General features: G+C 53.5%; 1 long non-coding RNA gene across 1 annotated transcript; it reads left to right on the top strand.

The window, feature by feature from the left end:
• The first annotated feature begins 2,412 nt into the window (after window positions 1-2,412).
• On the top strand, window positions 2,413-4,847 carry LOC147579722 (uncharacterized). Its single transcript, XR_015251797.1, has 2 exons — window positions 2,413-2,652; window positions 4,179-4,847. It is a non-coding gene; the product is annotated as an uncharacterized LOC147579722 (long non-coding RNA).
• Window positions 4,848-13,347: the final 8,500 nt, after the last annotated feature.

The following is a 13,347-nucleotide window of genomic DNA, read 5'->3' as shown; positions in this document are numbered from 1 at the left end:
GATGAGGGTCTCTGAGCTTCCCACCCCGAGGGATGGGACTCCCACACGCCTCTGGGGGCTAGCCTTTGACTCCTAGGGTGGCATGTCACCAAACAAAAACCCTGAAGTGAAACGCGTCTTCCAGTAAAGACCGGCAATGGGTCCTGGGCGGGTGTCGACACAGAGGGGCGCTTACTTGGCAAGGCCCACGGACGGGGCGGGAGGCAGGCTGGGAACCGTGTGGGTTCTGCAGTTCCTGGAATCTTCCTGCCTCTACCTCCATCAGCTCCGCCTGAGAATAAACGTGCCTCTGTTATTCCAGGAACACCTCAGGTCCTACTTCTTCTGTAAAGTCCAGGCCCTCTTGATCTTCATCAGTTAGACTTGTCCACTGACCCCCGCAGCCATCACTCCCTGGAACTGTCCTCGGAGCCTCTGACATCACTGGCTTGGACAGCGGGAGCTCCTACCGTCCAGTCCTCCGCCAGACCCTCTTGGTGTCTCCCGCTCTTTCCCGGCACGGCCCCGTGCAGATGCCTTGCTGTCAACCCGAGTGCCTGGATCTCCAGGGGAGACCCCTGTTCTCCCCAACAGCTTCCCTAGCCGCCCCCCTCCATCCAGCAGGGTTGTGCGTTGTTCTAGGACTGCAGGCCCCATACCAAGAGGCACAACCAGACCCCCTCTCTTTCTACTACTACATTCTGGTTCTAAGTTGATTTGGGGGTCAGAGGTCCCACCGGGACTCTAGGACACTTATCTTGAAATGCACACAGGTAATAATACCTTTTATTGTTTGTTTCCCGGGGGCGTCTAAACCTCTGATCTTCACCCAGGGACCCCCCCCCCCCCCACCCAGGGCAGTGGTTCTCAGTGTGGTTCTTGGGCTGGTGCCAACATAATCCCTGGGTTGTCTGGTTGGTTTTAATGCAGAGTCTCAGCACCCCCCACCCCCGCCTCCAAATCAACTGAAACAGGATGGATAGTCAGATGAGCTGTCCAAACCACATGGCCAGCACGTGATAGTGCTGGGATTCCAACCCAGGCCTTGGTTCCCAAGGCCATGTTGTGATTCACTAAGCAATGAACTCTCTGGTGTGCCAAGAAGAAAAGAACAGGGTGGTTGAGGGATGTTCAGGGCGGGTGTGTGTGGCGGGGGGGGGGGGGGGGGTCTGAGGGAGGCGATCTAAGATTTAGGGAGGGAACAGGTGGCGTCAGTATATTCCAGGGCTCTGTCCCCAGATGTCCAAGCCCTGCAGTGACCAAGACCTTGCTAAGACATCTCACCGGGGGATGCCCTCCCCGGTGCCTGGCTCCTCTCTGCTTCCCCTCTGCCCTCTTAAGGCTGCCCAAGAGAGACCAGCGATGGCTGCTGTCGGCTGAAAAGCCCATCCCCTTGAAACCCAAAGACACTGAGACTCCTTAAAACATTAAGGGTTCAAGGCGTGCAGCCCCTGAGGGAACAGCCCAGGCACAGGCAGAGAGGGGCAGAGAGCCAGAGCCCTCGGCCAGGTGGGACTTTCCAGGCAGGACTCTGTGAGAAGCTGATAACCAGGACCTGTAGCCTGCCCGAGGCCGGGAGCCCCAAAACGCTGTGTCATCCCCTTTCTCCCGCGGTGTTAGCGGCGCTGCTCGCCCGGGCTCCTCAGGAACCCGTGGTTGGTTTTGTGGTCACCCAACAGTTTTATGAAGGCCCTTGAAGTGCTTCAAGTACCAGGTGGCCCCAGCGTGGTTTAACTGTCTGGGGGCCCGAGCTCTCCCAGTGGCCACCTCAGTAACGTAGACAGCCTTGATGTGAGAATTGTTCAGTTGGCCGTGACAATTACATAATGCGCCAGAAGGGCAAGGTTCGCATTCGCGGTAAGGTCAGGCGTTATAAAGGCACACACTGTAAGGTGGTAAATCAGACCGCACCTCCGTAGCACTTAACAGTCTCTCAAGTTGACTCAGGGGTCATTCTCTCATTGGTGGCTTATTAGTCCCATTTTGCAGATGTGGAAACTGAGGGTCATCAAGGTCAGGCGTCTGTCCTGTGGGCCAGACAACTGACTAAGAGCTAGCTTCACGGATTATGTCAGATTGCTCCCCGATGGCCCCACTAAGGCTGAGATCACCCCCATTCTGCGCACAGTGGTGCTTCCCAGGTCCCAACCAACTGCCCTTCCCAGCCAGCCAGTGCCTCTTCCTCTCTGGGAAGTTTCTGGGAGAGCTGTGGCTTAGAGCTCGCAGCAGGTAGGAGCAAGACAGCTATATTTCCTCTTGGTCTTGTTCCCAGATGATCTGTCAGAGAGCACTTCTTAGAACAAACGCAGAATACAAAATAACTCGTGCCGCCTTTCTAAAGCCCCCAGGAAGCTTTGGGGTGACATTTTAACTGCCTCCTATCTTGATCTCAGCCCTTGGTTTGCTTTCTTTAAGCACCCATCGGAGGCTGGGCACCAAGGATACAACCAGGTGTGAACCAGGGGCCCCGGGGATGCCAAGGATTGAAGATGCAAACGCACATATGCACCCGTGCACACGGGTGCATATGTTCATTTCCCTTCCAGCCCTGGAAACAGCAGTCTACGGGGGAAGCCACGCCGACCTGGCCACGGAACGTATATGCGTGCACGCCCAATGAGGTGTAAGACACTTCGCCTTTCTGCACACACGACTTCATTTATCCTCACTGTGGTAATTCCCCTTACCATCGTCTTTGCGAAATGGACGGTCCCGGTGTATTGTAGATTTGCGTATATTTCCATATTCCTCACTGGCTGCGCGTGGGCTTTCGACCGAAGCTCCTTGTCTCATTAATCATGATGTTCTCGCTTACTGATTCGGCCAAAAAGTGGTCATCGAGCATCCGGGATCTGCCAGGCTAATGCCAGGCAGAAGAGAAGAGCAGGCTTGGGGACACGCTTCTGCACGAACGAATAAGTGGGTGAACAGCTGAATGGTTTATTGCATGCTGGGGAGACCGGGGGAAGGTGCCGTGGGTGCAGATGCCGGGGGGAGACCTTAGCGTTGCCAAGAGAGGAGGTGAAGAGTCTTTCCTTGGCAGAGACAGCGAGTTGGGTGAGGGAGATGGCTTGACACGTACGGGGTTGGGAGCATTGTCCAGCTGTCCACGAGGAGCCGTGGGAACAGCTGACACCTGTTCACCCCTCTTGCCGTCAACATGCACAACCGTGAGCTGCGGGCTGTAGGAGTCTGTACCCCATGGAGGTCACTTTCACATTATATAAGCTCTTGCGTGTAAAACACACAGCCTGGCGTCCACAGGGCCCCCACTAAAATCTAGCCATTAGCAAGACTGTGAGTAGACCCACAGCAAGGTGCCTGCTTGCTTGCCTGAGCCGCCATTTGGAAATATGTGCGTGCACATAAACATTCTGATAGTTGAAAACTAAAATGCAGACGGTATGACCAGATCTGGGCTCTCCTGATCGCCGCTCTTTCCCATCTTCTGGCAAAAGCCTCTGTAACATCTGTGAGAAGATTAGGAGAAGCCTTCCAGGCTGGCTGAGGCTTCTGGCCCGTCAGTCTCCTCGAATCACTGGGGCATCCCTTGTGCCCCCCACTTCTGCCTGCAGGGTCTCCTGTTGGGGAGGGTCTCTTCTCCTTCTGGGTTGATAACCAGAGCTGTATAGACCCAGGTCCCCTGAGCTGGAGGGTAACCCAGCCCACCAATTATTGGAAACTAAAGCCAGGTAATTTGAACCCATCTGCTGGGCGCCTGACCACAAACCACCTCTTAGCTCACCCCAAGCTGGATCCTGTTACTTCCCCAGTGCCTGCCCGGCTTCATTACCACGGCCATGGGAAGGGAGGAAACCAAGAGGTTACCGGGCCTTCGGTTAGCGCTTTGTCATTAGCATGGTTATTACCCTGGTCCTCCCTCCCGGGAGACTTCTAGATATAGGGGCCGGGGGGGGTGATTTGGTAACAGGACCACAGGTTCCCAGATCTCACCAGATGGAGTGAGGTCCTCATCAGACAGCCTATCAAGGGGTGGGGGCAGGACGCCTGGCAGGCACGGACAGATTCCAGGAGGCCAGCCTATAGCTTCTTGCTGTAACTGAGCGCCACGAGATCAGATGCTCCACACATGTCTCTTGGGGGCCATTATGGTGACCGGACAAAGCATGGCCATTGGTGCCAAGCGAGCTTGGTTTGGGAAAAAACAAATAAAAATTCTGCTCCTTACCGTATTATAGAAAGTGTCTTAAACACACAAGTCTCAAGTGTCCTGACATGACAATGAAGACAACACCTCCATTCCAGCAAGACTTCACGATCCATAGATTAGACTATCTTTCCAGAACCAGAGCACAATCGGACATCTCCATCAACGTGGAGTGAGCTATGCAGTATCGTAGAAGCCAAGAGAGAGGGTTTGGCCACCTAGGGTCGGTGGGGCCTCTGGGACCACCCAGACCAACCCCCACATCCTCTCTCTGAGGGTGGCACGCACCTCGTTCCTATTTCACAGACTGGAAATCGAGGCTCACGGAGGTTCTGCCCTGTTCAAGGAAGCACACGTACCGAATGGAAAATTGGCCACGGAGATGCAGATGTGTCCACATCACATATCAGTGATGCGGGAGTAAATACACGTGAGAGTCTGGAACGTGGATGAAGGATGATACGGTCCATATTTTTTTCTATTTCATTGCAGAGTGCTAGAGGGAGAGGTGGGTCCTCACCGCTGTGCTCTTGTCCTTGGTCATGGATTCTTTTCTTGGGGAAATCTTCAATACCAAGTAACTACGAAGCCTCCTCTCCCAAATGTGATTCCACTCTCAACCCCATTCTGCATTTTACCGAGCATCTTGGGCCGAAAAAAAATTAAATAAATAATGATAGAAGTCCATTTGACTTCAGCATAGCAGAACTAAAAGAGTTTTTGAACCAAGACAGAATTGATCGTGGTAATCTGCCATCGGGAGAGGAACCAAGCAGCACTTTTGGCTTCCAGCATCGTACCAAAGTCCCAGTCTAGCGGAGAGAGCTTTTTGCTCTATCAAAAGGGACGGTGCTGTGTTTCAAACTGCGTTTATATTCTAACATCTCATGAGCCTAAAATACCGGCAGGTCTAGCACAGGCTCTTTCTCGTTTCTTTCTTTCTTTCTTTCTTTCTTTTTTAATGATTCCAGGAGTCCGTAGGAGGAGGCACTGCGGGTGCTGTTAGGGTCCAGTCTCAAACGAGCCCCAGCACTGGCCCCGCCGATGTTCACGCCAATACCACGTCCCCGGCCTCTGTTTGGTTGTCATTTGCACTGAACCCCCCCGCCCTCCTTGGTGGCTGTGCCTCCATGTTGACAAAATGTGACCCATCCGATCTGCCAGGAGGCAAATCTTCAGATGTCTCCCAGGCCAGGAGAGAGAACATGTTGGTCTCAAGAATGGACCGGGCTCGAAGCCATCCTTCTTACATTCCTTCCTCGGTCTCCCGTATCTAATATCGAACTGCCTCTTGGACGTGCCTCACCCGTGGCCATTCTGCCTTTGCATCCCCCAGCTGATGGGAAGCTCACCACGTCACCAGTTCGTTAGAGCCACTCTCCTGGTAAGTTTAGGAGCTGCAGGAGTTGGTGTTTGCCCGTATTTCTAACCTACTCTCCCCGCCCCTCATCTCTGTAAGCAGAGGTTCGATCTCCAACCATGGCGACTCTGTCCTGAAGAGTGCTAGAGTTTGTCTAGCCTCAGAGGTGGTGAATGCGAGCTCTCTGGCCCGAGCGGCAGCTCTGGGCATGGCTGCTTAGCCCCTTGGTCTCAGTTCAGGGGGTACCCTTCAGGAACGCCTTCCCTGACCGCCCACCTGCAGTGGCCCCTCACCATGCCACCGCTGTCACCTGCATTCACTCCCTATCCCGGGACCACATCTTATTCATCCCCTTCACGGCACTGACCGCTGTTCGCCTGTGTGTGGTTGTCTATTCCTCACATACCTGTTGACTTACGTATGTGCCACCACGTCCCCTTTATGTATATGTTTATCTGTGTGCCATTATGTGCTGTCTACATGCATGTCGTTTATTATTAAATAGACATATTCATCAATTCATTTTTTGAGGTTTTTGTTTATTTGAGAGAGATGGAGACAGCATGCGTGGAGGAGGGACAGAGAGAGAGACAGAGAGAGAGGGAGAGGGAGAGAGAGAGAATCCCAAGCAGGCTCCGCCCTGTCGGCACAGAGCTCCACGCGGGGCTCGAACTCGTGAAACCTTGAGATCAGGACCCGAGCCGAAACCACGGGGCAGACGCTCAACCGACTGAGCCCCCCAGGTGCCCCTGTCTGCATGTTTCCGTGTGTGATTATGTCTCTACACACCTCTACCCATGTATTATCAGAGGCTTCTCGTGTACACGTGGTCATGTACCATTTACGAACTCACTTACGTGTATGTGATCATGTACCGTTTAGGAAGGTGTGTACCTGTGTACCATTATGTGCTATTTATGTGCACGCTTACGTGGGCGGTGCCGTACTGTGTATGCACATGTTTACCTGGGTTCTATCACGTGCAATTTATGTACCCACCTACCTGCATGTAATCACGCACTGGGCACGCCTGGCTACCATTATGTGCTGTTCCTGTACCGGCTTACCTGTGTCACGATGTCCTGTTTAAGCATGCATTTACCCGTGTCCTATCATGTGACCCCCACCTCCAGAAGGTACACTTGGGTGGGAAAAGGTGGGCCCACCTTGATCACTGCTGCTTCCTTGAAGCTGCCAGAGCAGCTCCTGCAGGCACACGTGCCAATTGAATGGATGACAGGTTTTTCCTGCTGTAAAATGACCCTTTCTGAGACGGGACATCTACCTCACAGCAATGCCCAGCACTGCTCCTGGCCATGGCCTTGAGATCAAGGCTGGTTTCTTTTGCCTGCTGGATGTGGTAAGCTTGGGATCTGTGACATTTGAAAGCAGGAATCTGGTGTCCCCGGTGTCTGCCCCGCTACAACTTAAACATCATCACTTTCCTCTAAGGAAAATATTCTTTCATACCCAGCTCAGCTATCATTTCCTCTAGGAGGAAAGTCTACTCAAATTTAGCTCCTCATTCCAGTTCCTTGGCATCCTTGTGAGGACAGTATCCTAAGACCTACTGTCTTATTCTCCCTCCGGGCTGTGCGAACTTTGGATGTGATTGTCTTCACATTCGTCCAGGTCATCAATGAAACTTTGGAAGATTAGTTCATACAGATCCCCACCCCCCCAGGGTGGTTTTCAAAGTCAGTCCCTGGGTCTCGAGCGGGTCTGAGATCACTTGAAGAAAAAAAATATCCCAAATATTAGGTCATTTAAAAAGAGGTAATAGAAGCAGGAGAAGACCTTACAAACATATGCTTCAATCACATCATTTTCAAATGAGAAAACTGATCCAGAGAGAAGTCAGTCACATGTGGAGGGGCAGGGCTAGGGGCCGGGGGCCGGTAAGTGGGCGAGTGCCCTTGGAAGCCCGAGGTCATGCCCCAGAGCAAGAAGGGAGTGACCCTGCCTTTCTGGGGCCAAAGGGGCCAAGGAGAACAGCTTCCTCCTCTTGCCACTGGCCTGGAGAAGCACGCCCAGCCAGGGCACCCCCCAGTTGCCTGGGAGGAGGGTACTGGGAGCTGAGATGCAGAGCCAAAGATCAGAGGTCAGAGGGCCTGGCTCTATGGGACACTGGCATTTGGGGGTGAATGACAGAGGCCGAGGTTGTGGCTAGCCCTGGTCAGCACCAGTAGAGGCCAGGGCAGAGCCATTTGGAGGCAGACAAGACCCGGAATCAAATGGCTGGGTCCCCACCGCCGAGAAGATGCTGAGCCTTTTGGAGAGCCCTGGAGACTCCAGAGAGAATGTAGAAGAGAGAGTAAGAAACTGGAATTCATTAAATCCCTAGTCTCATCCTGAAGGGGGGAGTGACAGATGTGGCTATGGAATAGCTGGGGGACACAGCAAAGGGGCAGTATGGGGTAGGGGACGCTCGACGGGGGAGAGGCTGAGGGCAGAGCTGGAGTGGTGGAGAGGCGCCATCACCTCACAGGAACGACCGAAGCAAAGACACAGCAGTGAGATGGGAGGACAGGGTCTGGGGGGTGGGGGCGGTGGGTGAAATATGGCGGGGGGTGCTGGAATCTTCTTCCTTTCCCGTGCCCACTGCTCAGAGGCAGAGAGTTACTTTGCAGATTCTACCTATCCCTGCAGTGAGCACAGCTTGACACTTCAGCCAAGAATTGAAGAATGAATTTGGGAGGGAAGACACCGAGGGGAAGGTTATTGGATTTTTTTTTTTTCTTTTCATCTTTAGATAGATGAAACCTACAAAAGAGAAGATTACTGGTCAGTCCCTGCTCTGGCCCCAAGTATATCCTGTTTCTAGACAGGGGATGTTCTCAACATCTGTGACCTTGGCTCTGAACCCACAGAGCCCCAGCTGGACCTCCTCCGCAAGGCGGGATGTCTGTGAGCAGCAGCCCTCCCAGGGACCCCACGGTCCCAGGTTGTGGGCAACTTTGGTGGACCATGGAAACGGGCGGGGCCTCAGTTTCTAGATCTGCAAAGTGAGCGTCTTAGCTTCTCCCTGAGATTGTTGTCAGGGTTATACGAAATTATATTTGTTGAAAGGCTCTCTGAACCAGGAGGTGGGCCATGAGTGGGAGGACCAGGTCCCCCCACTTCTTTCCCTGACCGCCTCTTTGTCGCCTTTGTTCAAACACAGGTCTGGGAAGGACAAGAGAGAATAAACACTGTTTTCACACAGTGGCGGGCTTCTTGAAGTGCTAGACCTTGGGAGAAAGTGGTAGGTAGCTCATTTAATTTTTATCATTATCCTGAACCGCAGGTATTTTTCTCTCTAGACGTGAGACATCCAAAGCTCTAGAATATTCTGAACCTTGCCCTCTTTCTGGCCCTCTGTGCTTGCGTACCAGAAGGGTGGAGCCACATCTGTCTGTCCACGTTCACCTTGTCTCCAGTCTATTCTGCCCTGGAGGGTATTGGTGGGTTCATGAACAGTCTGCATCCCAGTCTGCATCCGGGAGGGCGGGGTGGGGGAGGGGGCCCTTCTCCTGTGAGGGCCGGGACCTGTGTAGGCACTATCCATGTCACGTGTCTTAGAGCTCCATAGGGAACTACTGATGTCCACGGGGCAGACAAGAAAGCCCAGGGGCATGAAGGCCCACTGGCCCGTGCTATGTCACTGAGATCAAAAATAGCAGAGCCAAGCATTGGTCCAAACCCATGCTGTGCCTCCTCCCCCCGCATCCCCTGCCCAAGTTGGAATTTGGAGACAGTCGAGGGGACAGTAGTGACAGAGGCGGTGTCTCCGAGTCCAGTCAGTGGTGAGGAAGGGAGGAAGACGTGGTGTCGCCCTTGGGGTGGCTTTTCAGAGAAAGCAGGGAGGGGTGTGACTCTGGAAGGACAAGTCATTCTTGGAAGGGAGGCCTGGGCCGGCAGAGGAATCTTGTATCCATTTGACAAGTGAAATATGGACACACACCTAAAAATAATGTGTTTTAGGATTCAGTATGCAAATTTGTGTGAACATGGGACTCAAGATAGATCGGTGTTACGTCAACACGACCAGCCCCCAAACCTAGCAGACCTTGATGAGCGAGCCGGGGCTAAACTCGACCGCAGAAGCTGCGTTGCGCATCACTGGGATTATCAGCGCCGTCAATGATTAATGGATCAGTATCAATATTTTAGTGTTATTGCTGAGTGTGGGTCCTCATAGCCTTAATAAAAAAAATATCTTTGAGCAGATCTCTAGGGGCGGTCATCATTTGGATATACAGCAGAACCTTGGTTGGTGAGCATAATTCTTTCCAGAAGCGTGCTTGTAACCCAGAGCACTTGTGTATCAAAGCGAGTTTCAAGAACCATTGGCTCGGTTGTGAGCACGTGACGTTCGGTGACACGTACTATTCGTATTGCAAGGCGTCGCTTATTTATCAAGTTAAAATTTAGTGGAGCGTTTGCTCGTCTTGAGGGACGCCGGCAGAACAAGTTCCTCGCAATCCGAGGCTTCACTGTATTTCTCTTCTTCCGAGCCTCCCGACAAGCAGCTTCCTCGATGGTGGCAAGGAGTGTGGTTCTAGCACCCATTGCATCCTATTCGTGTGTCTTTCTGTGAGTCCATAAACCCCAGAGAGACTCAGTTTCCTCACCTGGGGAGTGGGTATGATGAAGGGCCCAGGATTCTCGAGAAAATAAAATGAGGCAGGAAGGCATTCAGCACAGAGCAGCGTGGTGGCCAGCACTCAGTAACTCACAGCCACGACTGTGACCGGTCATGGCCGCCACCCCCGTTGTGGTCACTTCCCCTTCCGTGTCATGTGGAGCCAGGGGTCCCCAAGCTGTCCTCGCCGGGCACTCGCAAGCAAGACTCCCATCTGCAATTCCTTGCGTCTTCCTCCTGGCACTTCCGGGCGCTGAGGGCGACACCAAACCCAGACCCCACAGAGAGGACACTGGGGTGGCGTCCACGCAGAGGACGGCATCCACGGGGCGGCCGAGTCCTACAGCTGTGGACACCTCGCCCACACCATACCGCACAGCCGAGGCAGCTGGGGATGGGCGCTGTTTCTCTTCAGACAGTTTCAGATGAACCCCGTGGACGAGCTTTCCCCAAATCCCCCTTTAAGAAATGAAGACTAGACCCTGGGGTCCTGGGAAGGTGGCTTTTACCGACAATCAGCCAGCGGGAGATACAGGAGCCGGGCTGTCAACCCAGGCCATTCTAGTCTCCTCTTGCCAACCCAGCGATGCATGGACAAGAGCCTGCAAGGCCTCACATGGGACCATCCCGTGGTCCGAACGCCTGTAATTAGCAGGTCCGTCTCATCCTGCTCCTTCCCTCCCCTGAAACCTTGCTTCCCCAGGCGGGTCTGCGGGCAAGTTTCTCCTCCTCGAAAAAGTGCCATCGTTCAGCCACATCACTCACTGGGAGCCTCGTACTGGCCGTGCTCCCTCTCGAACCTGGGGCCTCCCGTCGTGTGCCGGCATGCCCCATCGCCTGACACAGTCATCAAGTGTGGGATGCGGCCCGAGTGTCAAGCAGTGGGGGTGAGGACGAGCAGACACGCTGACCTTCCTGGAGCACGAAAGGACACTGAGGTTGATTGGACTGGGATGCATGATACATCCCGGATGTGCGTCGGGGAGGGACTCGGTGGGGAGCAAGGGAAGGAAAGAGAGACGAAGAGAGAGGAGGAGAGGAGGAGGAGGGGGGAGACACAGAGAAGTGGAGAGAGAAAAAGGAGGGAGGCAAGGGGGGGAGGAACAAACGAGCTCAGAAGAAGAAGGAGAGGAGAGGAAGAGAAGGGGGAGGAGGGGGAGGGCAGGACGGGGCTCCAGTCCCCACTCTAGCTTGTGGCCTCCAGTGCATTTAAAAGATAGAAGACACGTGCCCAAGGTCAAATGGAGACAAGGCAGTGGGTCAGCTCCAGCAGCATGCTGACAGCCTCCCCAGTCTCCCCGCCGCCCTCCACAGGTCACGCTAGAGCGTGTGTGCACGTGCGTGTCTCTGTCTGAACGTGCCTGCGACGTGTGCACGAGAACAGACACCCTGGCCATCTCCACACCAGGCGGCTCCCTGGCCCTGCCCGGCGCATCTGTGCTCAGCAGTGGCCTGTGGATGAACTCAGTCACTCTACCTGCCGGTGGGGCCCATGGCCAGACCTTCTTGTCCTTTCCACAGGACCGAAGGGGCAGAGCTGCCTCCAAAAGTCCACTCCCTCTGCTTTGCCATCCACTTAGTCGGTGGCCCTTTGCTTTTCTCTTCTATTGAGGTTCCGGGCTCCCGGTGCTTGGTTGCCCAAGGACGGGGCGTGCAGGCCATTTCAAATCAGACCTGGTGAAGGCTGAAAATGCCCAGCGAAAATTCCCTTTGGTGTTATACTAACAAGGCAGAGCAGGGTGCACCCCACTCCGTCGGAGCCCTGCCCCGTGTCACAAAGCTTTTCTCAAATGCTCTGAGTTCAGTAAAACCCAGGCTCCCTGATTTTAAAAGTCATGTGCGTTTTAATGGAAATTGTAACCCACATGTTCCTGATTTATTTACAATTAAATTATCAAAATATTATTTTAAGGGCTGTTTGATGCCTCGAAAACCTTTTGAGGTCTTTTTAATATGATTTTGAAAGGCTCTTTCCTTAAAAGCTGGAAACTTTGCCTTGCTGCATGTAAATAAGCCTACTGGAGACGAGTGACTTTAGTCTAGAAATGTCGAGGCATTTGACAAGGGTTTGGAAACAGCCAAAGTTCTCCCTGCATTCAATAAGAAAATAAGAACTGCAATCAGACCCACAGAATTTTCCTTTGTAATGTTCCCAGTAGCCCTTAGTCAGGCATTCAAAGGCTACCATTCATCCTAAATGTGTCATCAAAATCAATGGTTGTTTTCCGTGGGGAGAGACAGGGACTGACATTTAGTGGGTGCCGTGGGCACTTGGTTTGGCACTTCAAACACAGGACCTCCTATCATCGCTTCTGACAGCCTGATGCCATGAGCATCATGATTCTATTTCACTGATGGGGACGCAGGATCTCCAAGAGGTTCAGTAGCCCACCCATGGTCATCGCTTCTACGGGATGGAAACTCAGGGCGTTCGGACACCGATGAGTTTCTCAATCCACGTCACTATGCCGCTTCTCTCGGGGCATCCAAAGCGTGGCGATAAGCACCGGGACCCCGACAGTCACGCCGAGGCTTCCATTTGTTTGGAGCTTTGCCAAGTGTGCAAAAGTCCTAAACAAAAGGCGTCCGAAGATCACAGAGTCCTGACAAAGCCGCAATGCTTATTCTAAGGCTGACACCTGCTGTCATCGATTATTTCATTGATTACGACCGTTACCCTCAGTTATTTCACGGGATCCTTCCAACACGTTGTGATTATCAATCACACTGCGCAGATGGGGAAGCCAACGAATTAAGAGCCAGCAAGCCGATGACTCCTCCTGGCACTAGCGGGGCTCAGAAGGGAGCTGGCTTCACAGCCCAAAGGGTGCACCTTCCACGCGAGTGTCTCGCAGCAGGTTCTGACTCCGTGCTGCTGTCTGATTTGGTGGTGACGAGCCACAGGTGGTTATTTAGATTTCATTTTTGATTAACTAAAACCAAGTTAACAACCCCATGTCTCAGTCCCCCTGGCCGCGTTTCAAGTGCTCGGCCTCCCCGTGGGGCTGAAGGCTACTGCACTGGACAGAGCAGGTCGGGACTTGCTAGAGGACAGCCGCAGGCCGAAGGCTCTCCTCCCCGCGGCCACCCGGGCGGGCAAGTCCTTCCATGAGCTGCTCTCCCGGCTACCATCAGGGCCTCTGCCACCTCCCCTCTGCCCCCTCCTCACTGGCGGCCCAGCAGGAACCAGTATCTGAGTAGCTGCGGGGAGGCCAG

The sequence above is a fragment of the Puma concolor genome, chromosome B3, assembly GCF_028749965.1.
Source record: "Puma concolor isolate L17-30 chromosome B3, mPumCon1.1.hap2, whole genome shotgun sequence".
Classification (NCBI taxonomy): domain Eukaryota; kingdom Metazoa; phylum Chordata; class Mammalia; order Carnivora; family Felidae; genus Puma; species Puma concolor.
The sequence above is the reverse complement of the archived record's forward strand: the minus strand, read 5'-3'. Positions and strand labels throughout refer to the sequence as shown.